The sequence below is a fragment of the Osmia lignaria genome, chromosome 7 (assembly GCF_051020975.1).
Source record: "Osmia lignaria lignaria isolate PbOS001 chromosome 7, iyOsmLign1, whole genome shotgun sequence".
Taxonomy (NCBI): Eukaryota; Metazoa; Arthropoda; class Insecta; order Hymenoptera; family Megachilidae; genus Osmia; species Osmia lignaria.
Genome location: NC_135038.1, coordinates 8,110,050 through 8,124,051, shown reverse-complemented (window position 1 = coordinate 8,124,051; position 14,002 = coordinate 8,110,050). Strand labels below are relative to the sequence as shown.

The following is a 14,002-nucleotide window of genomic DNA, read 5'->3' as shown; positions in this document are numbered from 1 at the left end:
TTTCATATTTCATTATAAAATCTTGACCAAGGATCGAGATAACAAAGTCTCTAGATCTTTCTCTTGTTTCAAAAGATACTTTGAACCTATTCGTACACAATTCGATCCAGACATTCGAAGCATTCGGTGTTCCCTTTCGAGACGCGACTCCCTTATATTCTCTGAAAACAGCCCCGCTCGGTCCTCAACTCTCGCGTTCTGTCTTCGTCCTCCTTCATTCGACTGCCTGTCCTCCCTCTTTCTCCTCCTCTCACTCTGTCACCGACTTTCTGTCGTCGCTGGCTTTTGTCTCGGTGCGCGCATTGATTTCTGGGGCCAACTTCGCTTCGTTGCCGGCGTCGTTAAATTATAATCGCGAAACACCCCGGCTCTGAAGTTGCAGACAAAGCCGGCGAGGCAGAGGACACCGGCTGCAGGCTAGGATGGGCAAGGGGAGGTGGAAGCATTCCGTTGAAACGAAGGAACCAGCGGGTACGAGAGGCTGGCACCAGATACCTACAGAACTTTGGGGCACCTCTCGTGCAACCAGCTCAAAGTCGCTTCGACCCCCCCGTCGTTTCATCCATCGCATCGTTTCGTTTGATTCTCTGCGAAATTCTGAAACTTCGCGAAGGAACATCGTTCGCTAGCCAAATGGTTTTGAATATCAGGCGCGAACGAAACGAATGCCTCTATATTTTTCAATTAACCCCTCGTCTTGCTCGCTTTTCCGACGATTCAATTTTCCTCGTTCTTGGGGGGAAGCAGTTGGCTGACACTAACATAAGGCGAAAGACCACTCGCGTTCCCATGGCAAGTTGAATTCAGACGTGTCGGAAGAAAGTTGACGGGGGTGAGAGAGAGCCGACGAAACCCTAGCTTTACTCGCCCTCTTCTCAAGGGGTTGCCTCTCGTTCTCGCTTTCGCGCAAGATGCCTTAAATAAATGAAACTTCTACCGCGCCGCGCAAGAGCAGCCGGCACAGGCATATAAATTCTCTCGCTTCGTAATTTCAAACTCAAACACCACCGGGGGCCGATTCACCCCCGGCTTCCCGTCTCTCCGTTCTTCTCGCGCCTAGGACGACTGAGATTTTCAAGGGTGATGATCTGCTTACGATTCCCTTAACCCTGGAATGCGGCAATTCTTCAAAACGTTAGACGCTTCTTACGGATTTCTTACAATTATCATGTTTCGAATTAGCCACCAATACGTTCTTCGTTAATTAGAATTTACACAGGAACAGAAGAGTTCCTTGCCGTTTTACCGTGGGTGTTCGAACAGAAAATCCTCGAGTCTCCTTGGGAAAGGAGGCTGCGGAGCGAGAAAGGGTGCGAAGCCGAAGGCGAAGGGGTCGATCGTAAAATTCGCAACCCCTTGGAAATTCAACGAAGCAAGCCGAGATTCACGAGTAGGACCGCGTGCTCTTTCCACAATGGCATAAATCCATGGAGAGGCCTCTTTCGCGCGAACACCGCCCGGCCAGCCACCCGTTCCGTTTTCTCCCGTGCTCCTTGCAGTAATTTCGAGAGCAGCCCCGCCTAATCTCGTCCTAAAATCTAATTCCGCCAACAATTTCTAAGCCGGTCCATTAAAATTCTAAGCACAGTGCCGCGGCAGCCAGGGAAGAGGGAGTAAACCGGCGTAGCGGTGCCGGGAGGATGGTTGCGAGGCTGTGGGGTAGTTGCCGAGGGTGGCTCGGCTGGCTGAAACAATAAGAACGTTGCGGAGGCAGCGGTCCCAACCCCCTGCAATCCCCGCCATACCGTAAGAACGCCGTAAAAGCTCGCCTCCGCGCGCTTTCATTGGCTGAGCCGGCACCCAACGAGCGAGATATCGCGCAAATAGCGACGACGAAACGACGAGCCACGTGGAGCGAGAAAGAGAGAAAGAGAGAAACAGAGCGAAACAGCACGGATTCGGGTGAAGAGGGAAAGAGAGAAACCGTTGGAGAACGGCATATAAGCATTCACGATGCAGCCGCAGTAAAGGACGCTTTTCATTGAGCCGTCTTATTGTGCCGGTCCCGCTTCAAGTTTCCAACGACGTTAGCGGCTCTGTTTCCCTACGTCCGCTGTTTTCCTTTCCTCAGCTTTTGCCTTTCCGGCCGAACACCCTCTTTCACCCTCCTCACCCACCGCCTTTCTCGTCGAATAGAAGGTCGTACGAACGGCTCCTTGTTCCTTCTTCTCGCAAGCTCAGATTATCCCGCAAATCCCGTGGGTGGAGGATTGTTGCGCCGCAACCTCCTCCACGATAATCGTCCTCGAAGGAAAATCAATTTTTCATAGAACGCGTTCGCGCTTACGAAAGTTCCTTCGAGAGTTGCTGGTTCAGAATCTTCCAAATCAACGTGTATGTTTATGAAAAAACGTTGTACAAAATTAAATTTGTTCTTTCTATAGCATCGAATGATTTTCTTCCAATTTGTTTTGGTCGACGATAAATCACGGTAGGATGGTGCTGGGAACGATATCGTCTTGGGGGCAGACGGCCAAAGCGGGGTCGTAGCTGGAATCTTGGGGGCAGGGGGTGACAGCGGGGACAGGAGGTGGCGCTCCTTTGCGAACCTACAGGGCAAATGCAGGTTTCAGGTTGCTTCGCGTGCACAATTACCGGGCACAGGATGGGCGCGGGCGGGAATGAAATTTCGTCTTGTGTAGCGGGAGCAAGCAAAGTGTACGCGCACCCTCTTCGTTCCGCACGCTCTAGGGAATTGAGTTTCGCCTCATGAGAGAGCGAGGAGACTGCGGAGAGGAGCCGCTCCTACGAGACGAGGAGAAAGCTCGATTCCGCGACGAGGGAAGAGGAGAGAGAGGCCTCTGGCTGGCTGGATGGGCTGCTGTAACACTGTTATTGCCAATAATGGCACGACTATGCGCGTACATGCTTCGCTGGTTGATCGAGAAATTGATTTACGAAAAGAATTATCTGGTCCGCCGTGCGATTTTCAAGCTTCTCGATACACCTTCTGTCTCTTCTGTCCTTATTTTGGATATTTCTCAACAGTTTCGCAACAAAACTGTCTCTGTCTAACTTTTATTTCAATTTAGAGGATAATTAGTCCTCGAATCGTTTGGAATTTCTCGTTTCTCGAGCTCGGATCTTCGTAAATAGAAAAGGAAAAGTGGTAGCTTGGAAATCTGTGTATCACGACAGATGTTGATACCAGTTTTCCAAGCAATCGCGGATATGGCGTCAGTCGGTCGTTTGCTCGAAGTTCGACAGCGCCTAATCCGCGAGTCGAAGTAAATCGAATGAAGTCTCGAATTAAATACAGCCCTCTCTGTATTCCGGGCATACCGAAAGGGGATGCAAGAAGACGGGGGGGGGGGCGGGAAGGGAAAGAGACGGTGAGCACGAGCTGACTCCATGCGAGACGAGGCGAAGCAAGGTTCCTTGTATTTAATTACCAACTCTAAGTCTCCAGTCGGGAATGAGGGAGCTTCCACCCGGGCACACCTCTTCTTCGCCACCATCCACAGCCACCCTCGAGCCCCGTTTCTGCGCCCGCAACCTTCTCCCCCACGTCTCTTCTTCCGAATGCCAACCTCGCCGTGCTTTTGCTTTAAACGACTCCTGGAATTCCTCCGCACTCTTGTTTTCTCGTCGCGGCTCGAGCCTAGTTATCCTTTCTGGCTAAAGAAACTTTTCTCGTTAGAAAGAACGCGGGGCGTCTTGGAACGTCTGATCATAATGGAATCTTTCTACTGATTCTTTAGTAGAAGCTTTTGTTGTAAGCAATTGAGGATAGAGAGTATTTTCTGCTGATTTTTCATCGGGTAATTTTTAATCAAGGTAATCAAGACATACAAGATCTCCTTCCAAATTCAACAGTCTTCCGTTCGATTCTTAGAATTCAAGTTCTGCGATCGTTCGCAAAGGTACGAAAAGATTGAATAAATCATTGAGATAGTTTCTGCTCGATCCCGGCAGAAAGGTAGACGAAGGGTCCCGTATAAATTTTCCAGAAGACGCCCCCGAACTTTCGTCGCGTTCAATTCTCGCATTAATAATCCGTCCAAGGAAGCATTAATAATTTTTCGCGCGTCTTTCGAGTAGGTCGCCGAGCCGGAGTGAAAATTAGGCAGCAGGTCGAGTGACATCAAAGAGCTCTCTCTGCCGGAGGCAGCAAAGAAGGCTTCCTGCCCCTTTTCATCCCTTAAATCCCACCCGAGTGGTATTTGCCAGGGCGACCCAGCCTCCCTCGCTTTCCATCATTAGCGAGAGAGAAAGAAAGGGTGAAACGGAGCAAGGGAGGAAGAAGCTCGACGTGTCTTCTCCCTCTTCGGTTCGCGTACTACCCACCCTGCTCGTCCCCGTCTCGTCCCAGGCGAACGTGTTCTGGTCCTGGGTTCGCGCAAATATCGCCTTTCATATTCCTTCGAAGGAGCAGAAAATCGTTACGGTGCCTTTTGCGCGCGCGCTACGGGAAATACCTACCTCCGGTGTTCCTTTTCCTTCGCATCCAACCTCGCATCGTTTCGTCTCGCCACGGACAGAGAGCTCGGCGAGGGTGTAAGTAAGTAAAGTCTCTCTCTCCCCTCTTTCACCCTCCGTTCATCTCTCTCTTTTGCTATTTCTACTCGCTTCTCACTCGCTCTCTCTCTATCTTTCTTTCCACCCTCTCTAGAAACGCTTTCTACTCTGTCTCTTTCCTTTTCCATGGAAGCTCCTCTTTCGTTAGCCTCCCGTCGACCCCCCGTCGGCCACCCTCCGCGCTCTCACCCGTTTTCGCCACGTTTTCTCTCTCTCTTTGCCTCGACGGAAAGCCTCGACGGGGCTGCAGAACCGCTGGAGCCCGCTATTAACCCGCTCCTTTCCCTTCTGCTCCTCCCGCAGGCCCCCCTTCGTCGCCCGTTGCACCCCCTTTCGTCTAAGCGCGAACAAAGATGGCGGAAAACTAAACAACTAGGCAAGGGCGCAAGGAACAATTCCCCTCTCGCTTCCTCTTTCCATCTTTTATCGCGACCAATTCGACAACCCCGCGCCTCCTTCTCACGCCGTTCCCGTGCTGGCACACGAGTCCGATCAAGGGACGTAACCCTTTCCGTCGCCGTCCTACGTTGACCCCTTTCGACGTTCCAAGGAGAGAACTAGAGGTTTTGTTGTGGTTTCCCGCGAGACCTTTCCCGCAACGAACGATTTCTTCTCTCCGTTAAAGAAGATCATTTTCGTTGAAATAAATGACAAAAAGGTTGTGAAAATTAAAGAGTTATCGAACGGTCTTCCTAGTTAATTTCAGCAGAAAATACCCTGTTGGAATCCCCTCGTGAATTTTTCACGAAGGACAAAAGCAACACAGCGAAGAACGCAAAATGACCGTGTGTCTCGGAGGCCGCGTGAAGAAGTACGCGGGCCAGGCTTCCGTCTGAATAAATGATGCTTAATCTTCATATCAGAAAAGCGGGCGAAACGGGTCGGTAGAAAGAGGATACCGAGTCGGGAGGATCGGTACACGTACACGGATAGAAGTAGCGGCGAAAGAGAGAGGACGAAACGTTTCGGAGAGGATAGAGACGGACTGGGTGGAGGCGAGGTTAGGGGCGCCCAGGAAATTTCTAGAAACTTCAGGTTTAGCAATTAACGTCAGAAATTAACGACGCCCGCCTGCCTCGAGCGCAAAGCGCCGGAGAAATTAGTCTCGGAAATTCTCGTAAAATTTCTCGTTCGCTCGCGGGCGCCAGCCCACCCCTTCTTCTGCGCCCCCCGTTCTCCCACGCCCCCCTCCCCCCTCACGACTGCTGCCTCCTGTGCCCTGGCGAAGGTAACATGGCGTCAGCAGTCGAGGCGAGCGGTAACTTTCCGGAAATTTTCATTAAGCCTGACAGTAATGACGTCATCAGTCAGTCGGCCCGACCTCATTTGGAATCGTTCGCACTCTCGAAGCCATCCCGCGCTTTCGCTCTCGAACCATCATGGAAATCCTTTCTTCGCCATCGTCGAGCCGCTCGCGGATACCCGCCTCCTTCTGCGAATTTATTTCCTGTCCCAGGTGAATCTCCATCTCTGATCGCTCAACGCTGACACATTCCATCCCAGCGAAAGCTATTTTCACACCTCATCCCGAGGTGAGCTTTGGTCAAGACCAAAGCTACGTCTCTAATTAAAACTCGTACTTTGAAAAATTTATTTATTCTAAAATATAACGAAGAATCCGCGCTCTTAGGATAAATAATTCTTTTAAGAAAGATCGTAGAAATGAATTCTGCTAATCGCCTTATCGCGCTCAGTCACGCGACAGGAATTCCAACGCGCGATATCGAGTATTCTTCGGCGGATTATCAGCTCGATGCGAATAAGACGTCGAAGGGTTTCCCGCCGGATCTCCCGGTATACAGACAAAGAATCGTTAAAGGACATCCTTATCGATGATATCGGCCGGCAGCAACGAACGACATATCCGTTTTCCCAAGTAATCTCGCGGCGCTTCGGGCGATTCTCAAACAATTCTATACATCTCCCGAGTGTCGGAAGTGGCTGGTAAGCGGGGGAGGATAGTAAGAGGAGAGGCGTAGAAAGAGCGAGATGGTGGCATAGGGAACGGTAAGCAAGAAGGGCACGAGTAAAGGAGAAGGAGGATTGTATAGAAAGGCGAGCGGGTAGGTGAAACAGACAATACACCTTCGCGGTGGGTGGCTTATCTAAGAGTCCATGGCGTAGCCCCGGGGGTGCAGTAATAACCGGGAGGGCGGGCTGATACCGGGCTAAGAAATGATAACGGCACTCGCAAGCCAGCCACCATTTTCGAGTTATATTGCCTCGAAAGCCAGAAGCGGCAGAGAGGAGAGGAGAGAAGAGCAGAAAGAGAGAGTAAGAGAGAGCCACTTCAGCTATACCACCTTCCTCCTTCTCCATCGTTCTCTTCGCTCTTCTATACCCTTCTCGCCTCTCTTCCTCGTCGATGCCTCGTCCCTTCTCTTCTACTGCACCTTTCTGTCGGTACCTATAACCTCTCGTAGTCGTTCCTAGAATCGGCCGCTATCTGGGCCCACACACACCCCCATATAGCCCGTTCCAATGCCTAGAGAAACGTTTCACCTTCGAGTAGCAACCTTCGCCGTTCCGATTCCACCCCCGGGGGAATAACGAGGCAGAGATGCATCGGTTCCGATGCACCGGCGATATTCGATTCCTTCGTGCGACCCATGAATTTTCAGCTAGCTGCATCTTCGATGGAACCCCTGGGTATTTGCGTCCCCCGTAATCGCTGATAACGCACGGCTAAAAATGACCCCGTTAAGGACACCCCTTTGGCTCCGTTCCGTTTACGACTTCTTGGACCGGATGTTGCCTCGACTATGGTCACCGTTTCCTCTATCGTTTCGCTTTTGCAAACTCCGGGTCTTGATGCAACTGATTGCAGTTTGGTTGCATTTTCTTCGTTCGAATCGAAAGATTTTTCAAGACAGAATTTTTGTTTTGGTAAAAAATTTAACGATGGTGGAAGGTGGAAGATTTTTGTTATGAGAAAATATAAAAACATAGAATGTGAAATGGGGAAATCTGGGAGATCGCGGTCAGAGGGAAGATCAAGTACGAGAGGGGAAAGGGACGAGGTCACCCCCTAGCAAATTCGGACAGACAAAGCCACAACGTGACCAATCTCGTCCGTGTTAAACTGCGGTTTGAACGAATGTTTTGCATTTTACTCCTGCGGGCTAATTTATGTGAGAGAAACGCCACCCTCGTTTCACACCCTCTTACCCGCTAGCTCGAGCGTTTTATTTTCACTTAGACCTTCGTACGAGATTCTCCTCAAACTTCCTTTTCTTCCTCTCTTTTCGCTTCGTGTTTAACACATTCAACATATTTCCAACATCTTTTTCTTTTAACCAGCTATATTTCAATTAAGTTTCATTCAAAGAGAATGAAAAACAACAACCCTCGTTATCGCCTGTAAAGCCGGTCTTTTACTGGAAAACGATTAAAGAGAGTGTCATTCAGTAATTTATGGCACGGTCAGATTCGCGTGGAATTGAAATTAATATGAGATTCACTGGTGGAGCCGGGCCGGAAGCGTAAGAGAAAAAGAGACGGGGTGGAAGTAAAAGAAGAAGAGGATAAAGAGGAGGGGGGTATATTTAGCACAAAAAGCCTCTAATTTCCAACGAGGGTGTAAAAACGGGGTTGCCACTCGGGTCGGTGTACGCGGGCTGCTTGTTGGGTCTATAAAACGCCGCTTAGCTTTTTTACCTCCTACCTCGTAGCTCCCGAAGGGCTGGTTTTAACCCCGTTAAGCTGTTTCCCGTCTTTTCCCGCGTTCCTTTTTTCCGCGGCCGGTAAATTGAGCGCAGACCCTCTTTCCTCTGTCCCATCCCATTGCGGCGCCGGTTACACACGAACCACCTTTTTTCCTCTTTTTTTCCACTCGTCGCTTCTGCAACCCCCGATACCCCAATTTTCTTCTCTTTTTACACTGTCCGGTCGCCGCACGAACCGTTCGACCCAGATTCCTCGCTCACCCGCACGATTATCCCTGATTGCTTTTCTACTTTTCCTTTCCAGTATTCTTTTTTTTTCAATTGAAATACCTTCTCTTTCTTTCGAAATTCAATTGAGGGAGTTGTTTTATATTTTCATTCGCAATGCAGCACGCGTCGTTCGTTGCAAGATGCAAGGAATAAAAAGGCATAAATAACGCGCAGAGGGTGTAAACGAAAAACGTGGTATGGCTGAACTATACTCGTTCTTTCCGCCACTAGTTCACGACCGGTTGTTGGAAGTACGAGATTAATAGACGAACAAATTAGCGCAAAGTTTGGCCAGCGGCCCCGCGTGCACCCGCGCTACTAATCCCGTGCATTAAAAGTTAACGTCGGGCTGGCTGGCTGGTTGGCGCGGCCTGTGTGTGTCCTCCTGGCATTAGATTTCTGAGTTTCCCCAGCCGAGTTAGGGTAACACCAAATCTGCGTTTCAACTGGAAACTACGTTAGGGACAGATTCGAACCGATCCCCTGGCCAACGTACCGCTGTGTATCTACGTGGCCGGTTGTAGACGGACGCCCTTTGGCGCCGGAAGTAACGACCAACTCGAGGAAACCGATCCACCGGTTGAAAAATTCGCTTTTCCTTCGGCAAATCGAGCTTTCCCGCTGTCTCGTTTATTGGGACCTTTGTGAAAAACTTTCGATCCTTTATAAAAGAATTACGCAGTTTTCATACTTCAGTATCTGGCAGGGATTGCTAGTAGAATAATTGTTCGATATTTACTACCCCGGCCATGTTGAGGCAGCAACCGAGAGAGATCTTTAAAATTATAAATTGAACAGGGTGGAACTGTAGCTGACTCGGTGTACGCGCGATATTAATTCTCGGCGTTATCTAAGGTGGCGGCCGCCATTGTAACCGAATATCCCGAACCGCTGGGGGTGAGTAAGAAACTACCCCCAACATTAATCAACCGTCATCTTTGCAGGAAACCGAGCGTTCTCCTATCGCCTTCCCTCGCGTGTTTTTAGTCCCCTTAATAATTCTATGCTTCGTTGAATCTTTGAGCAAGTCGAACGAGTATTACTTGTCTTTGTACAGTCGTTTGCTGTTGGTTGAATTTGTAAACGATCGTGAGAACGGTTCTTGAGAATGGACCTTGTCGAGCGAAAGCGATCGAATTCGAGGAATATTTGCGATTGCAAATACCGAAAGCGATCCGTCGTGACCTTCGGTCTCCTGCGGTTAGACGAAACTTTGCCAATGTCCCTTGAAACGAGTTCGGATGAAGGGTCAAGGGTCAAGAGTCGAGAGGAAGACGGTGTTTGGAAGAAGGATGAATCGAACGGATAGATACAGTTATGGAATGAAAATCCAAAACAGAATCGAGAACAGCCGACGTGGTGGACTATGAAAAAGGTGCAAAGGGTCAATGTACTAACCCATTCAACTTGTTTTCAGGTGGCACGCGTTTGGATTGTACGCGACGGATCAAGGAAGCTAGTGATACGTTGCGTAAAAGATGGCAGATGTTGATCGGAGAGAGATCGATCGTCGATCATCCGAGCCAGCAAGGAGAAGCGGCGAAGGACGATACAGAGGAGGAAACAAGAGGAAGTAAGAGATGGTTTGAATAATGACTCGGTTGGCACGCGGGGGGATGGGGGTTTGCCAGTCGGGCGCGCCATCTTGCCTCGGCTCTCTACTTATAATTATTGATGTGGCCCGAACTTTATATAAACTCGAAACTCGTCTCCCTCGCACCGTCGGTTCGCCACCACTACCGCCACTACCACCACGACGAGCTAGCACCGGCATCAGCAGCATGGAACCATCTCCGCGTAGCGGGTAGAACCACCCCCCTGAGCCCCGGCCATCCCCTTCCTCCTCCGGCCTCCTCCTCTTTCGGTTCCCCAACCAGGCGGCAGGAGGAAATTGTTGGAGTTTTCAAAGTCTGACGTGCAGGATATTATGAACGAGGGTATGGCGTCGTCGAGGAGGTGGAGAAGGTGGTGGAGTAGTAACTGAAAGGGGGGTGAAGGCTCGAGAGGGGTGACGGGAAGGAGCGGGGCTGGAGGTTGGCGAGGTGGAGTGGAGGTACCCAGGCAAAACTACCCGCCTCGGCTCACTCTTCTGCCTCCAGAACCACCCACCAGCCCATTCGTCTAGCTTAAACTATATTCCGACCTAACCTTCGCGTAGGTACCTTCCTTCTACCAACCTTCTATCTACTACCTACCATCTGACAACCGGCCAATACTTGCACCCATGCACCCGTATACCCTTCGTTGCTCCTCTCGCCTCGTTTGCTTCCCGTCTCGCGATTTTTCTCTTACCCTCTCTCGCTTCGAAACTCCTCTTCCCTTCTTCGACTCTTTGAAAGCCCGTTCGCAACATTGCAATCAATCCTTTATCGTCCATCGTTTACCGTCTCTATACAGACGAGTTATCGATCACGAAACTACCCTTTCGGTCGAGTTTTTCCAAATAAATATTAAGTTCGAAAGAAAAAAAAAAAATGTTCTTGACGATCGACTGGGGTACGATAACCGGCTCGGTCGCGACAAGGCTGCAGCGGAGCCGGAACACGTGCACGAGTATATTGTAAAGGGAGGCGGTAGGTGAGTGCACATATATCTATATAGTGTCTACAGGGGGTAGAAGTATAAGCTTTCCTCTCGCAAATGAGGTAATATATATACAAAAGCTAATACGACCGAAAGTTGCCAACTTGGATGAGTCTCTCCTCCGCCAGCTACACCTACACCGCCTGCCGGTCGCCACCCCTCTGTCCTCCCCGTTCCTCCGCTAGATCCTCTAAATATTTTAAAGGATCACGAGAATGTAGTTTATGAGTTTGTCCGCGATGTTGCTAACGTTTTAGTTTAAAGATGTTGTAGCTGAATCGTTGGAAAACTGCATCCCCCATCGATATTAATATCCCTCCTTCGAAGCGTCTCCGATCACAGCACCGGCTGGACCCTGTGTGCAGTCGCCCTTTAACGTCGTCGCGTTCAAAGGGCCCTTAAAGTGACCGTAATTAACCTGTGAGCTGACATTTTAATTTGATGTTGCAGACTACTTTGACCACAGCACGCGGACACGATCTTCGATAATTCGATTTGAACGGTGTTTCCTCGCTGCAAGTTGACACGGATGAACCAGCCTGCGAGTTTCATCGATCTTTCAGCACAATCCAGGCTGAAGAAAAATCTTGGACAGCGACGATTCAACGATTCAACGAGAGAAGAGTACGGCACGAACAATATATTCCGCGAAGCCCAGTTAATCCTATCTTTCGGATTTGAATTCGAGCTTTCTGTTATACACTCGCGGCCGACTCGGTCCGCGCGATCAAAGTGAATTAAATCGCGGGGATGGGGAGAGGTATGCGCGACTCTATCCTCCCTTTCTCCCTTTCCGTGTCACCCTCCAAAAATATATCAGCAGGGGTAACGCGCTCGTTACGGCCAATTGAAATTACCGCGATCAAGACGCGGAGTAGGTGAAAGGGGACGAACGGAGACGCGTTCCGTCTCGAGAACTCCTCGTCTCGGAATGGCCGCAATAAAATTGATGCTTCTATTTTATCGGATACCTTAACTACTTCGTAAATCAACCCTTCTTGGATCTATTTAGGGTTTAATACCGGTACTGGACGATGTAAATCTGAATTCAATTATTTTAAAAACTCCTTGATTCTTCCATTGATTATTATTCCAGTAAATAATATAAAATATCAAACAAGGGTGGGACAGAAAGTTTATAGCCTAAGATTCTAAATTGGAAAGCAAGGTCGTATCGCGATCAGGATTTCCCTCGAACTTTCGCCGTCTGTCTCCCGGGATCGTTGTCTTCGGGAAGCCTTTGGCTGAGAGCAGTCATCATGTGGCAATTTTTCGCAATCAGCGAAATGGCGGTGGCGAAGTGGAGTTAGATTGAACAAACACGAGCAATCGGTGCGCGCGAGCGATTCGCGAGCTAGGCGGGAACGAAATGGAGAGACGTGGAATATAATCTATCCTGTTTGAGGAGAACTGGCACCGACTGCAAGTTAGAACAAACTCCCAGTGTACTCTGGGAACGTCGTAGCCGGCAACCAATCCACCGGCGTACCACCCTCTTTCACCCTCTCCTTCTGGACGCGTTCGTTTCTCTCTTCGTCTATCACGAGCATCTCCGAAATTGGATAAAATAACATCGTCCGCGGTCGATCTAGAAACGGGGATCACCTTAGTCCGTGGCTGTCGCGAAAAAATACGGTTTCATACGCATCCAATCCTCTGCTCGAAGACAATTTTAAGGTAGGCCGAATTAAACCGCAAGCACAGATATTTTCTCTGATCGTCGAATTTAATAATAGATTCACAGTTATCTCGCTACGGACGCCGCAGCAAGAGGGTCGAAAGTACGCAGAGTTAATTATAATTGTCGTTCCACGTAGGATCTAGTAATTTTGCAAAATTTCTGAAAATGATCCTTGCGGTTTTCTGTAACGGCGCGATAAAGGTACTTTTTAATGAGAGACTGAAAAGCTTGGAAAACGAGGGACCGTTTTGACGAGGGAACGTTAAATCCCGCGATAAGGAGCCTGGGGGTCGGTAGATCCGCAAGTGTACGATGCTTGAAAATGAAAGGAATTCTTTTATATGAAATGCTTCCTATGAAAACTTGTCGAATTTCAATGTTACCCGTGAAACGAGGTGGGTGAAACTTTCTATCCCGTTGCCACCGATCCAACGACAGATCTACGTTTCCTCCCTTTCGCTTCTCACCGATAATTAGATAAAGCAATATCCTGTGACAGTAAATAGGAATAGGATTGCTATAATTAATCTAAATACATCCGAAGCTGGATATTTCCAGCGGAAACTGTTCCGCAAATTCTAGCCTCTGTTAATTAAATCTAACTCTACCCTCCTTAAGAATGTGCCAATTTATCGAGATTTTAGAGTTCGATTAATCGATCGCGCACAATTCTCGACAGAAGGAGCTTCACCGTAAAATATACTCAACTGTTTGCTAGTGCAAGGAAACAAATAAATAAACGACACAGAATTTCAAGATTACAAGAACTTTATTCAAATAATGTTTTACAAATATAATGCAGATATAATAAAGAAGAAACAACGGTGTTGGGAACAAGGATTAAACTGATTGTTAGACAAAGTTTGGTCACGAAATTTAATAAAGGTCCTCATATCTTCCCGTGGAATATCCCGTTTTTTCCCCGTTGATCCGGGTCGAATCAAGAAGGCAGAGACGACGAAGCCGGTTGCTCATGAATATTCATTTCTTGCCGGTTTCTTACAGGAGGTCGACACGGGGGTGAGTACGGTACGGAGCAACCAGGGCCGTACTTTTAAGCACGGGAGTGGGGGTTCTGGATCAATGCCGAGGCCACGCCTCCTTCGTCTTACATCCAGCACCCTCTTCCTCACCCCGTCCCCCTCTGCCTTCCTTTCCTTTCGCTTTTCCACCCTCTTCGCTGCCTTCATCCTCGCCCCCGGAAAATCCGCCTCGCGACTGGCGAAGTAAATACCCGCGAGCTAGGAAAACCTCTGAAGAATCCTGTTAAATATCATCCATATAT

At 49.1% G+C, this 14,002-nt stretch overlaps 1 long non-coding RNA gene across 2 annotated transcripts in view; it reads left to right on the top strand.

Annotated features, from left to right (window-relative positions):
• The window catches only part of LOC117604499 (uncharacterized), a 38,319-nt gene extending 24,572 nt beyond the window's left edge, over positions 1 to 13,747 (top strand). The window contains exons 6-8 of one of the 2 annotated variants that reach the window (XR_013062358.1): positions 9,871 to 10,026; positions 11,487 to 11,938; positions 12,185 to 13,747. This is a non-coding gene — a long non-coding RNA (uncharacterized LOC117604499). The remainder of the gene's footprint in view (positions 1 to 9,870; positions 10,027 to 11,486; positions 11,939 to 12,184) is intronic. The other variant, XR_013062357.1, reaches the window with a different exon arrangement.
• Positions 13,748 to 14,002: the final 255 nt, after the last annotated feature.